General features: G+C 40.6%; 2 protein-coding genes across 2 annotated transcripts in view; one reads left to right on the top strand and one right to left on the bottom strand.

The window, feature by feature from the left end:
* BABAM2 (BRISC and BRCA1 A complex member 2) overlaps window positions 1–12,280 on the bottom strand; it is a 129,379-nt gene that overhangs the window by 53,708 nt on the left and 63,391 nt on the right. The gene's annotated exons all lie outside the window — the stretch shown is intronic.
* LOC310758387 (uncharacterized protein) overlaps window positions 1–12,280 on the top strand; it is a 218,508-nt gene that overhangs the window by 154,148 nt on the left and 52,080 nt on the right. The window lies entirely within an intron of this gene.

Below are 12,280 nucleotides of genomic sequence, written 5' to 3'. Positions count from 1 at the left end.
GTTAAATAAGCTGGGAGACAATATACAGCCTTGTCATACTCCTTTCCCAACTTTGAACCAATCAGTTGTTCCATATCCAGTTCTAACTGTAGCTTCTTGTCCCACATAGAGATTTCTCAGGAAACAGATGAGGTGATCAGGCACTCCCATTTCTTTAAGAACTTGTCGTAGTTTGCTGTGGTTGACACAGTCAAAGGCTTTGAATAGTCAATGAAGCAGAAGTAGATGCTTTTCTGAAACTCTCTAGCTTTCTCCATAATCCAGCGCATGTTTACAATTTGGTCTCTGGTTCCTCTGCCCCTTCGAAATCCAGCTTGCACTTCTGGGAGTTCTCGGTCCACATACTGCTTAAGCCAGCCTTGTAGAATTTTAAGCATAACCTTGCTAGCATGTGAAATGAGTGCAACTCTGCGGTAGTTGGAGCATTCTTTGGCAATCTTCATTACTACCTGTTGTTTATTTAAGGAGTTTTCTGCTTGCCATCACGCTGTTTCATATGATATCTGAAGGCCCTGGAACCAATTCCTTGTCCTGCGAAAAAGTGTTTTTGCATTTAAAACTAATAATATTTGCATTCTCATTGGAGGAAAACAACAACAACAATGGTCAATGTTAATTATCAGTGGCTTGCTACTAATGACCACCAAGAATATAACTGAAAGCAGGACAGATATTAAGTGCAGGCAAAAAAAAAAAAAGTGTCAGAAATGTTGAACTTGAAAGCCCTGTGCAGCTAGTTTAGCAAAACTCTCATCACACCTAGTGTGAATTTTTGAGAACATGGAGGACTGCGATAGAGAGAGTGAAACAACTACCTGCAAACAGAGAAAAAACATTCACCTTGGGAATAAAAAGGGTCATTCCCAGTCACCACCTTGTCTGAATGAAACACACATAACTATGGGTCCCAAGAAAGGCTCCTAATTCTGAAACACCACTCAGCCATTGTAACAAGGTGTGTGCCCTTTATCCCAGTAGGAAGGAGAGAGCTGGAGTCCTCTAGTCATTTCCCTGCCTGTCTTATCTAAGTAAATGTACTCAGGAATCAGGTGTTAGTTGCTTTCTTATGTCAGAAGATTATAGAAACTGTAGACTCTCACCAAGCTGAGAAGACTTTATGGCCTTGGGTCATTTTTAAACTTCCTCACACACAAAACAACTGAGTTCTCAGTCTCCTTCAAGCAGAACCCCACCTTCCTTTTCTTTTCCTCCTTTCAATAGCAGCAGCTTAGTTTGGGAACATCAGCTTAGTTTTCAAAGCGGGAGGCAGGCCTTCCTAGGGACATCGCAGCAGTTGCCAACAAAGCATTCACTTCTTTTTGATCTTTCCCACTATGTGCCTTTTCCAAGACAGCAGACAGAGTGGCAGCCCCTCCTAACCAGTAAATGCCGTGTACATTTTTAATTATTATTTCACGAGTGCCTACGGTAACTAGGCGTTGTACATAAAACAAATTAAGACACAGCTCCTGCGCACAGGCGTACCGTCTAAAAGCAGGAACAGACAGTTACTGCAGCCAACTTACCCACACAAGTGGGTGTAATGGAGGAGGAGATTCGTCGAGGGTTACTACTTCTCTTCTGATATTAAGTGTGCAGGAGCAGTTATTCGTGTGGCCAACTCTGTCTGAATAATGCTGTTTGCCTTTCAACTGACAAGGTCCTTCTCCTTACAAAACAGCACAATTCAACAAGGAATTTAAGGGCTTTATGAATGTTTCGGTCGTATAAAGTACACTCCCCAGCAACTTTAAATAGTTAAACTATGGAACTTGTTGCCACAAGATGTGGCAATGGCCATCGACTTTGATAGCTTAAGAAATTCATGGGGAATAAGGCTATATTAATGGCAACCAGTCATGATGGTTGTGTTTTGCTGCCAGTTTCATGGGGCAGTATGCTGTGAATAACAAGGATGTTGGACTAAATAGCACGAGTGTTGGACAAAATGGCCCTTTTGCTTGATCCCGCAGGGGTCTTGTCATGTTCTTACATGAAATTATAGAGAGACCACAGGGACGTTTAGAGGTATGGTCAGATTTTAAGGCCAGATTTTGGGGCCCGAGTGGCACACTTAAAGCTGATAGTGCACCAGAAACGGAAAGTATAATAATATGTGGTACTGCAGCCAATACTAACCTGAGATCCTCAACAGGCAGCTTGATACAATAATGTCTTAAAACCATAGGAGGTAGCAGTAAAAACATATTCTTGAAGCACAGCACAGTTCAGGAAAAAATAATCTGAGAGGATGCTTTGTAAACTCTGTGGCAGTTTAAGTGGTTTGCACTATTATTCTCCTCAATACAGGCACTGTGTGTCCATAAGAAAGTTCTTTGCCGTAACTTTGGGATTCCCAACATGGTGTTTGTGGGTGCTGTGGGGCTCTGAGCCATTTTTCTCAGCACCTGCTGAGCCCCTTGTGTCTCTGGATTTATGTATTTTTAAAGAACTGAGATGAGGGCTTTTTTGTTTTCTAATATTGGGTGGCACTGGGCTCCTCAAAAGTGTAGTGTGGCTATCCAGCCACCCTAACCTCTTCTCTCATTTTCTCCAGAATGCTTCTGGGCTCAAGTGGTCTGGAAGACATCCGTAGGAAGGGAGGAGAAGGAGGAGAGTCGGGCAGCTGAGGGAATGGCCTTGTCTTGCCTTCTAGTCTCCACCTGAAATTCTTCAGAAAAGGAAAAGGACATACCTGTATATGCTACTGCCTGGCAAGTCCTGGAAGAACTACAGGGTGTGTGTTTGTCTTTTGTGTGTGTATAGGGGATGGCCAGGTTTTGTTTGCTTTTTTGTTATTTCATTGGGGGAGGGGATTGCTTGCTTATTTTAGTTTAGTTAGGAGGGCAGTCTGCAAGCTTCATTTGTTCTGCCTTTTGGGAGGGTGCCTGATTTTTTAAAAATGTCAAGTACCTTTTGATCTCCATCTGTATTTCTTACTATTTCCCCTTTCTTTTTTATTACTAAGCAGTTCCTTTCATCTTTTTCTTTCTTTCAGATTTCTCACTTTTTATACATTACCCCATTTTGTACAGATGACTTAAGAAACCACATCACAACAAGGAATGTGACCACAAAATCTGCCTTTGAGACTCCCTGTTCCAAATTTGTCATCCATTTACCAGTTTCAGACGCATTTGCCCATACCTTATCCTCCATATCATATTGCTAATAGGGCCGTATTTCTGCTTTTATCTGTAGTAATAACAACAAAACAACAGAAGTCTGATCCTGTCTGCCCAAGTCAAGCATTTGCAAGTTTTGCCACAGCAAGATTCCAGGAACCGAACACATACAGGTTTGGGAGGTTCAGGCCTCCCAAATGACTGGCAACCAAAAGCACCAGGCAAGCTTTTACTTAGCTTCCCACCCTGCTTCTTCAGAAGAGGGAAACAGATCTTGAGGAAAACGGGGTGGAGGTGGTGGTTCTAGACAAGTCAGAGCCAGCGTCAATATACAGCTGCTGGTCAGAAGTGCTGCCAGAAGGGTCATAGAGGAGCTTATGCTTCATCTAAAGCACTTTCTTGTGTCTCTTTATGAGATGACCCACATCTTATTCGTACACTTCGCAGATCACAGTAAGCCATCGTTAATGACACCTTTATGGGCTGCTACCAAATGGAGAAAACAAGCCATACTCTGTCCAAAAGAAGCATGGTTTGCCTCGCTGCAACAAATACTCATCAATTTGCCAAAAACAAACTTTGGTCACAGGTTATGCTTTGCTGGGTGCAAACAAATCATGACTCCTTGTTTCAGAGGTAATTCTAAATCAGGGATTGTGGTTTGTTTCCTCCACGTGCTATCAGGAAGGAGACAATCAACCCAGAAAAGTGTGATTATGGAAAAACGATTAACTGTGGTTTACTGTGATGTGTCAACAAGGCCACTGAGAAGCTCTGATTTACATATCCAATTTTACAATGTCTCCAGCACACTCTCCACTAAGTAGCTAATCCTATACTACAATGGCCAGACAAAGGGGTGTCTGTGGTTTTTGGAGCTACGGTTAATCGGGTGTTGCACAATGAGGCATTCAGTGAGATATGCAGGCAAAGGATTAAGATGTGTTATTAAGTTCCACTGCTGTAACTAAGAGGTCCCCCTGCTATGTGGATAGGAGAGGGAATCCCATGTATATCCCTAAATTTTAACTTAGTTTTTGTCATACAAGCAACAGTGACAGATACTGATAAACAGAAGCCAGAAAATACATCCTCAGCATATGGTAAACCTGCCTATATATACAGGTGTTTTAGTGCTATCCGTAAAATTATTTTGGATGTTACACAACATTTCAGCCCCTGATTTCTTGGAGGGATACAAACATAACAAGTATAGAAATTGAACAATTCATGTTGGTTAAACAGCCTTTTCATAGATCAGAGGTTTGTAATCTGTTTTGGGATGCCCATCCGGAAATTATCAGTAAATGTCCTAGAAGCAACAAGTATGGGTTGCACCTGAAAACCAGATGAACGTGAGTGTGTATGATGTACAGGCAGGAGGAAGCTGTGCAAAAACCACCTGGAAGATTATTTTGGCCTTTTGTCACTTGTACTGATTCTGTTTTGGAATCAGCAGAATCACTACTACCATTCTCTGTCAAATTGGTAATTATTATTGTTGTTGAAAATGAAGGCACCTTAAACTGCTAGCCTGCTATCTTGTCCTTGATCAAGAACAATCCCGCCCCAGATGAGATACGGCAGCAGAGAAGAGGATAGGGCAGAGATTTGGCACACCACTCTCACAGATAGCTGACTTGATGTTGGAATCCTCACAGGAGGGGGCTCTATAGAGAGACCCTCCTTCCTCACCAATGTCAGTGGTGGGTATTGAAAGCTCATGAAATGTATGAGGAAATTTAACAAATTAAGATGCTCATGGGAATAAATTATTCCATGAAGGAAACAGCTGCTGTAATAAAATGGATATATTACATATATTTGCATGCAACTTCAAAGGAGCTTCTCGGCAAATACAGGTTCTTGCTTCCCTTAAACCAGGAAATATCCAGCCAGCTGTAGCCTATTTCCCTTGCAAATGTAGTATTTGTTTGTTGCATTTCTTTGTATTCCTCAAGAAGTTTGTTACGGCCAGACAATGACCTTGTGAACTAGATTTTCCACATCTAAACCTAACATTCTAGCTACTAGAATAACTTGGAGCTATTCTTGTGGCACTGCAAAATAGAAGGCAGATGGGACTTATTTATGTGGTAACATTTGTGTACCACCCATAACTTCCATGTTCTGAGCAGCAGGCAATATAACTTACTGTACATATAGTTTTGGACCAGCTGAAGTTTCTAGACTGTTCTCAAAGGGAGCTTCATGTAAAATTCTTTGCAGCAATGCAAATGGGAGGTTACCAGGGCATGGATGATGGTAGCAAGGCTAGAGTTCGCACAGCAAATCTTTCCCTTCGTCCCTCCTGCAGTTTCTTACATGTCTTAAAAACTTCTTCAGGGGGACATAGAGACCTACAGAACATTACGGGCTGCAGTGGAAGGAGAAGAATCACCTGAAATCAGGTGAAGAAATCTTACATTAGCACAGCTCTCCTCATGCAAGATTCTTCCACCTGATTTCAGATGATTCCCCTTCCCATTTCATCCCTATACAACCCAAATAAAATTTTCAGTAGATTCCTCCTGAGTCTCTGGAAAAGTTTTTCAGGAAATACAGGGGTCTGCAGATGAGAGGAGGAAAATATTGGCTGCATGAGCTACCATCTGCTCATGCAACCATTGGATACAACCCAATATCCTTAGAGGAAATGATAATTTATTGAGTATCACATTTTGCAGTCCGGAAGGTTGTGAACCTCGTAAACTAGCAGTGCTGTTGTTTTAGGTTTGCAAATGCTGCCGTCAGATCCCCTCCAGTTTAAGTGGGGAAAAGAATGGGTGTGGATATTTGTTAAAACTTTGCTAGTTAAGAAGCAGACATAATATATGAATTTACACTGAGTGATCTTCAAATCATTTTGATTTTTTTGTTCTCTTCAATTCATTTTGCTGAGAAACCTCTGCAAAATTATATGAAGCTTAACTATACATTTTCAGCATTTTGCTGTAGCAAGGTAACATGTTTGTGTTTAATCTTAGGAAAGTAAAGTCTTGCAAAGTGTCCCAACTGTTTACTGGAAACTGACTATATTGTATTAAGCCTTGGTAAAATCATGTGAGATATCACAAACAAAATCAAGCCTGAGGATTCTAACCCTATTTACATGCCTGATGGATATCATGAATTTCACAACTGAACTTTAAAAACAGAAGAACAATTTAATTTTCATTAACACAGACAAACTTTAATTTTCATAGCTTCTCTCTCACCACCGTAACTCTTTCCCCTGCAAAAATACATTGATGCCTCATATGCCTGCATTCTGTCCTGATGAATCTTACAGAACAGGATGTGTGAAATGACCTGCAGTTTAGAATACTTCCCCATAATTCCAAATAACAACTAGAGGAAGATAAACAGATATCAAAAGGGGAGACAGCCCAATCTGATTATCTGGATAGGCCATTTTCTGGTTCACAGTGAGAAGCAACTTTTCAAAGTCCCCAAGGATAGAATTGACAATTGCCAGTAGAAATCAAAAGAAACCCAAGATTTTAATGCTGCTGGGACCAGGTGACCAGTGGGTCCCCATCCTCTGCATAGCATAGAATGCTGACTGGAGGCTTGAGGACACAGGAACAGGATGAGACAGAAAAACAAAGAATGGGGATTGAAAGAGATTGGTCTGAGCCTTCTTTGGTAAAAGGGCAAAGATTTATACTACCTGAGGAGAAACCAGAGGCTTCATGCTGCAATATTTGGTTGCAGGACCCCCCCTTGTCTAGAAATATCTACATGTGATTATAGCTCCACACTATTTTATTCATCATCATCATCACCATCGCCATCACAAAGAAGTGCCTGACATTTTCCATGCCATGTGGCATAGAATATTTCTGAAAGACAACATGAAACATCAGAGACTCTATAATGAGAGAGAGAATGAACTACTGATGCAATCAAAAGAACAGAAAATGAAAATTAAGCTCAGAAAATAAGCTTAACCCATTACTCATGGGACAAGAAACCACCAGTAAACACTTGTCTGCCGGGTAGCATACAGAATGCCAGCGAAGTCTGTAAAATTAGCAGGGACAGCTGGAGACAGGAGAGGTATACCACAGAGTTTACCATAAAGACTTCTGCAATCTAGTCTGATGGGAAGAATGTGCTCTCTTTGTCTCTTCTTGCCTAAAAGAATGTTAACCAATAAACACACCTTTCAGGGAAATCATCAAATGGAAGGTGGGCAAGGGCAAGAATGAAAACAAGGAAGAAAGTCGAGAAAACACACAAACACAAGCAACAAAGCCCCAGTGGCCAATTTTAATAAATAAAAACTTATTTGGAAGGGTGTATATCCACATGGTGACAGAACCAAGGAGAAAGGGCCAGTAACTGCCCCATCTCACGTCCTACTGCCCCACACTACAAAAGGGGAACAGGAAAGCAGGGGTTGGGAGTGGGAGGTAAGCTGAAGGCAGAGGAAGAGAATCCAGCACATCTTTATCAGGTGAAGTGCTGAATTTGAACACAGCACATAACCAAGGCACAGCACAGTGGACGCTCGGGTTGCGAACGTGATCTGTGTGGGAGGCACACTCGCAACCCACAGTGCTGTGTCAAAGCATGATTTAGCACTTCTGCACATGTGCTGAAACCCGGAAGTAACCCGTTCCGGTACTTCCAGGTTTGGCACGGTGCAAAACCTGAAAATGCGCAACCTGAAGCATCTGTAACCCAAGTATGACTGTACATACCTAAACACAACTAATTTGCATTATGTTGAGATACCAGCTATGAGATGGTTGCTGTATCAGATTATTTAGCATTACTTAGTGATCATGAATAGCCTTGTAAGCAATAATAGGTATGGGGGGTGGAGCTAATTCCCACACCCACCTAAATTTTTGCTACTCTTGTCAGAATTCTAATTTCCTTAAAAATTTCTTATATGTTTTTCTTAAACATGAGCTTTCCAATCTGCTGCAAATTTTTGCTCTCAAGCTTGTGAACCTTTCCCCAAGGGAAAAAAAATGTCCCTGGTCTTGGTTTAAACCAACATTTCCCAGAGCAAAAGCTTTTACTTTACCCTTGGCCAAATAATCATGGAGAACTATCTGCATAACTGTCCTTGCATTTGTTTACAATCAATATGTATTTTACTCAACCGATTGTTTTCTAGCATTTTAGGTACCATTATGCTTGACTATTGCACCCAACAGGGCTAACCGCATACACTACGGCTGACATTTCTTCCAAAATAAAATAAAATAAAAAATGACAAACTTTATTGCTAAGGCCACCAAGTTGCTTTTATGCCATCTGCATATGCAGATGAAGAACAGAGGTCTAGAGCCCCTGTAAACTTACCACTGAAATATTTTCAGAAATATAAAAATGGTTAATTTTTTAGTATAGATTCTAGTGACAGATTGTAAATTGGATAATTTATTAACTATTCTTATTTTATTGATATTCTTTGGCTGCATCCCACACACAATGACTAGGGAGTAAGCCTATATTGGTTATATAAAATCATGCCCAGGAAAGCAATTTTAAATATATGCTGTGGGAAACAATTCTCAGTGGCATTCCTCAAAAAAAATTTTTTAAAAAGAAATAAGTATATTCTTGTTTTTCTTTACTAGTTCACAGATTTCCACAGCTCTGTGGAATATATTCCCTGAGGGCTGATTCTGGCATTTCAAATGGATGGTTAAAAAGGCTGACTTGTTTGTATATTGAATGATTAAATACATCTGAAATGTGTAATTTTTTGTTCTGGTTTCTCAGTTTTAATTATTTTATGGTTTTGGATTTAGCAAGCTGCCTTGAAACACATTTGAGTGAACAAATACATGTTAATAGCAGTACAGTGTTTCTGGGAATATGTAAGAATACTAATCCCAAAGATACACTATAGCAGTAATGTAACAGGCCATAACGACTCCAAAACAAGTTTCCCTGACTTTTGGTTCCCCAGAAGATCAAAAACCAAGTGACTGGCTTGTTTTTGGCAATTGTGTGGTTTGTTTCTACCACTGCTGTACTGGCTTTTCTGTATGTTGATTATATTGGTGAGTTTTAATTGTATTTGTTAGCTTAATTTTTTTATTATATTTTAATGTTCTATTGGGTAAACCGCTCTTGGATTTTTTTTCTTTAATGAAGAGTGCTTTATAAATACAAACAAGTTCCTCTAAGCAATTTAGCTTAGATTCCTCTACAGTAGGGACTGTGGGAATTTTGCAGTCAAAGTGGAAACACTTTTTAGACACATTAGTTTCATTGGAACAGAGCTAAGCATGGGGTTAAACCCCGTTGAAATACAGATGTGCCTTTTGAATTTGCAAATGTAAAGAATGTGTGAACATTGGTGTTTATCTCATGTTAGCTAGAAACAGTAAGACAAAGGCGAAGGCCAAGCCACAGAAAAATATGTAGTACGAAAAACGCAAAACAATAATGGGACAACACCCGAAGCCTTAGATCAGTGATGGCCAAACTTGGACCTCCAGCTGTTTTTGGACTACAACTCCCATCATCCCTAGCTAACAGGACCAGTGGTCAGGGATGATGGGACTTGTAGTCCCAAAATATCTGGAGGGCCAAGTTTGGTCATCACTGCCTTAGATGAACTTTCTCCAAAAGGTAAGTTTACGGTAAATTCATTTATCCCTGTCATGCATGCCCGTGAAGCCCACCTAGACAGAAAAGCAACAGTGTACAGGCGTATAGCTGACAATTTTTCATTTTTGGTGAAACTGCAAGTAACCAAGGAGCAGATTCACAATGGCATGAGATGCTGATGCAAAAGTATCCAAACTATGTTGACCTTAGTCTAGTCGATGAACTCTTGCACTTCCACCCATACATCAAACAAGCTCATCCTGAAAAAGAATATTTCAGCCACCAAGATAAGTATCAAATAATATTCCAGGAGAAAATTCAGACAGCTTTTCCAAACGTGGAAACAATTTTCAGTTTGTTATTGTGTTTAATCGTTACAAACTGTTCTGGTGAAAGATCATTTTCCAGACTAATAACCTGTGCCCTCTGCCTTATTTCAAGCAGCTCACAGAGATGGGGAGAATGGCAAAGAGGCAGCAGGGATGTGGTGGCAAATAGAGTGAGCTATACAATCCTGCCATGCTTCACCTCCTAACTGACTTCTCCCATTGGACCATGACCTTTCACGTGAAAAATGTTATCCATCCCTGGCTTAAAGATTGCCACAGAGAAGAAAGAAGGAGTGGAAATTTTCCTCTATTGCTACAGACAAAGCAGATTTCCTCATGCACTTGCCCAATTCCATATCCAAGCTCATTTTTTCATGCCTACCCTGAAATTTTGGCCCTTACCATGCATCAATGTACAAGCAAATGGGTGAGTCAACACCACCTAGAAAGCTGATAACATCAAAAAGAATGCACTGCCAAAAGTTCTCAGAATGGCTTGCACAATTCCAACACAGCAAAACAAACAAACAAACACCCAACGCAGCTCCATCTAGAAAAGGCAAGGATAGCATAATACAGTGGTACCTCTAGATACGAACAGGATTCGTTCCGGAGCCCCGTTCACATCTAGAGGTAAATGTAACTAGCAACGGCACGTCTGCGCATGCGCGTGTCGCTTTTCGCCGCTTCTGCGCATACGCATGCCATCATTTTGAGCATCTGCGCATGCGCAAGCGGCGAAACCCGGAAGTAACGCGCTCCATTACTTCTGGGTTGCCAAGGAGCGCAACTCGAACGCGCTCAACTCGAAGCATATTTAACCCGAGGTATGACTGTACATGCAAAAACAGTACTACAGTACACTAACTCAACAGTACACTAACTCAGGGGTAGTCAATGTGGTGTCGTTCAGATGTGGCAGGACAACCCTCATTCCTGACCATTGGTCATGATGGCTAGAGATGATGGAAGCTGGTGCCCAATGACATCTGAAGGGTAGCAGCTTGACTACTTCTGCTCTAAAAAGGCTGAAATCTTATAAGGCCTTGGAAAATAAAAGGGTGTTGATCTGGTGCCAAAAAGATATCAGATTCAGCATCAGGTGAACCTCACTAGGTAAGGCATTCAAAAGCCAGGATGACACAACTGAAAAAGACCACCCTCTTCACTTGTGAAGGCAGTGGGACACAAAGAATTGCCTCTGAAAATTTCAAGTGGGAGAAGGTGGTCAATAAGCCAGCTGACTATGAAACACGTTGTGGGAAATTCATTTTCGTGACATTTTGCATCCTGATAATCAATACTGACACTTTACAAGCATTAATGGAAGGTAGAGATGGAAGTCATCCTTCCTTTCATAGAGAAAATGATTTGGTATTGGTAAGCACACAACAGATTCCAACCTTACGTATGAAGTAATTGTTAGGTAAAAAGGTTTGGGTTAGATCTGGGGAAATGTTTTCTTAAAGCAGTGATAGTTCAGCAACAGAACATGAAGCAGAACAGAAAGAAGTATTCATATATATATAATTTTTTAATTAGTTTTCCAATATACCCCCAATAATAGCTAAATTTGTTATAACAATTAATTCCCAAAGTATACAATTATCAAAATGCCAATCAACTTCCAATCAATACATTTTAGTTAAAGTGGCTCCCCACATGGTGGTCTGGGTGCATTTCCAATATTATATCACTTAATTAATGTCAGTTACATTTCAGTTATAATAATCCCTTAGTCAACAGCTACATAATTAATCATTTCCATTCGTGATGTTACAATATAAAAATTTATAAAGCTTCAAGTGAGGAACTTAAACTATTATCTTTATTCTGCCCTGCGTGTGAAAACTATCATGTCCCTGGAGATTCCTTCTGTCCATGTATGGCGTTGTCTCTTTCACTTCCCAGCTATTGTTTTCTCCCATCGTGACTTGAGGCAGAACTGAATCTCAAAGTTTCTCAGAGGTCTTATCTCTCTGTCCCTTGTTTCAATGTCTCGGAACAGGCAACAGTCTGCTAGAAACCATTCTGCCTCACTAGGAAAACATGTCACAGATCTTTGCCATTTCCCCCTCAGCCTAGGAAAAGGTGGGCAGTTTTTGAACGCACTGAAGATTTAATATTCCTTTCCAACTCCCAGAATCTCTGCATCGTTCTTATCACAGCCCCCAAATTCTTTTCCTTCCAGCTAGAGATTTATGGCCCAATTAAATTTTATCTTAGATTACATTCTGTCAGAAG

Source organism: Podarcis filfolensis, assembly GCF_964270895.1.
Source record: "Podarcis filfolensis genome assembly, chromosome: 3".
Classification (NCBI taxonomy): domain Eukaryota; kingdom Metazoa; phylum Chordata; class Lepidosauria; order Squamata; family Lacertidae; genus Podarcis; species Podarcis filfolensis.
Note: the sequence above shows the minus strand (reverse complement) of the source record. Positions and strands in the feature narration are given on the sequence as shown.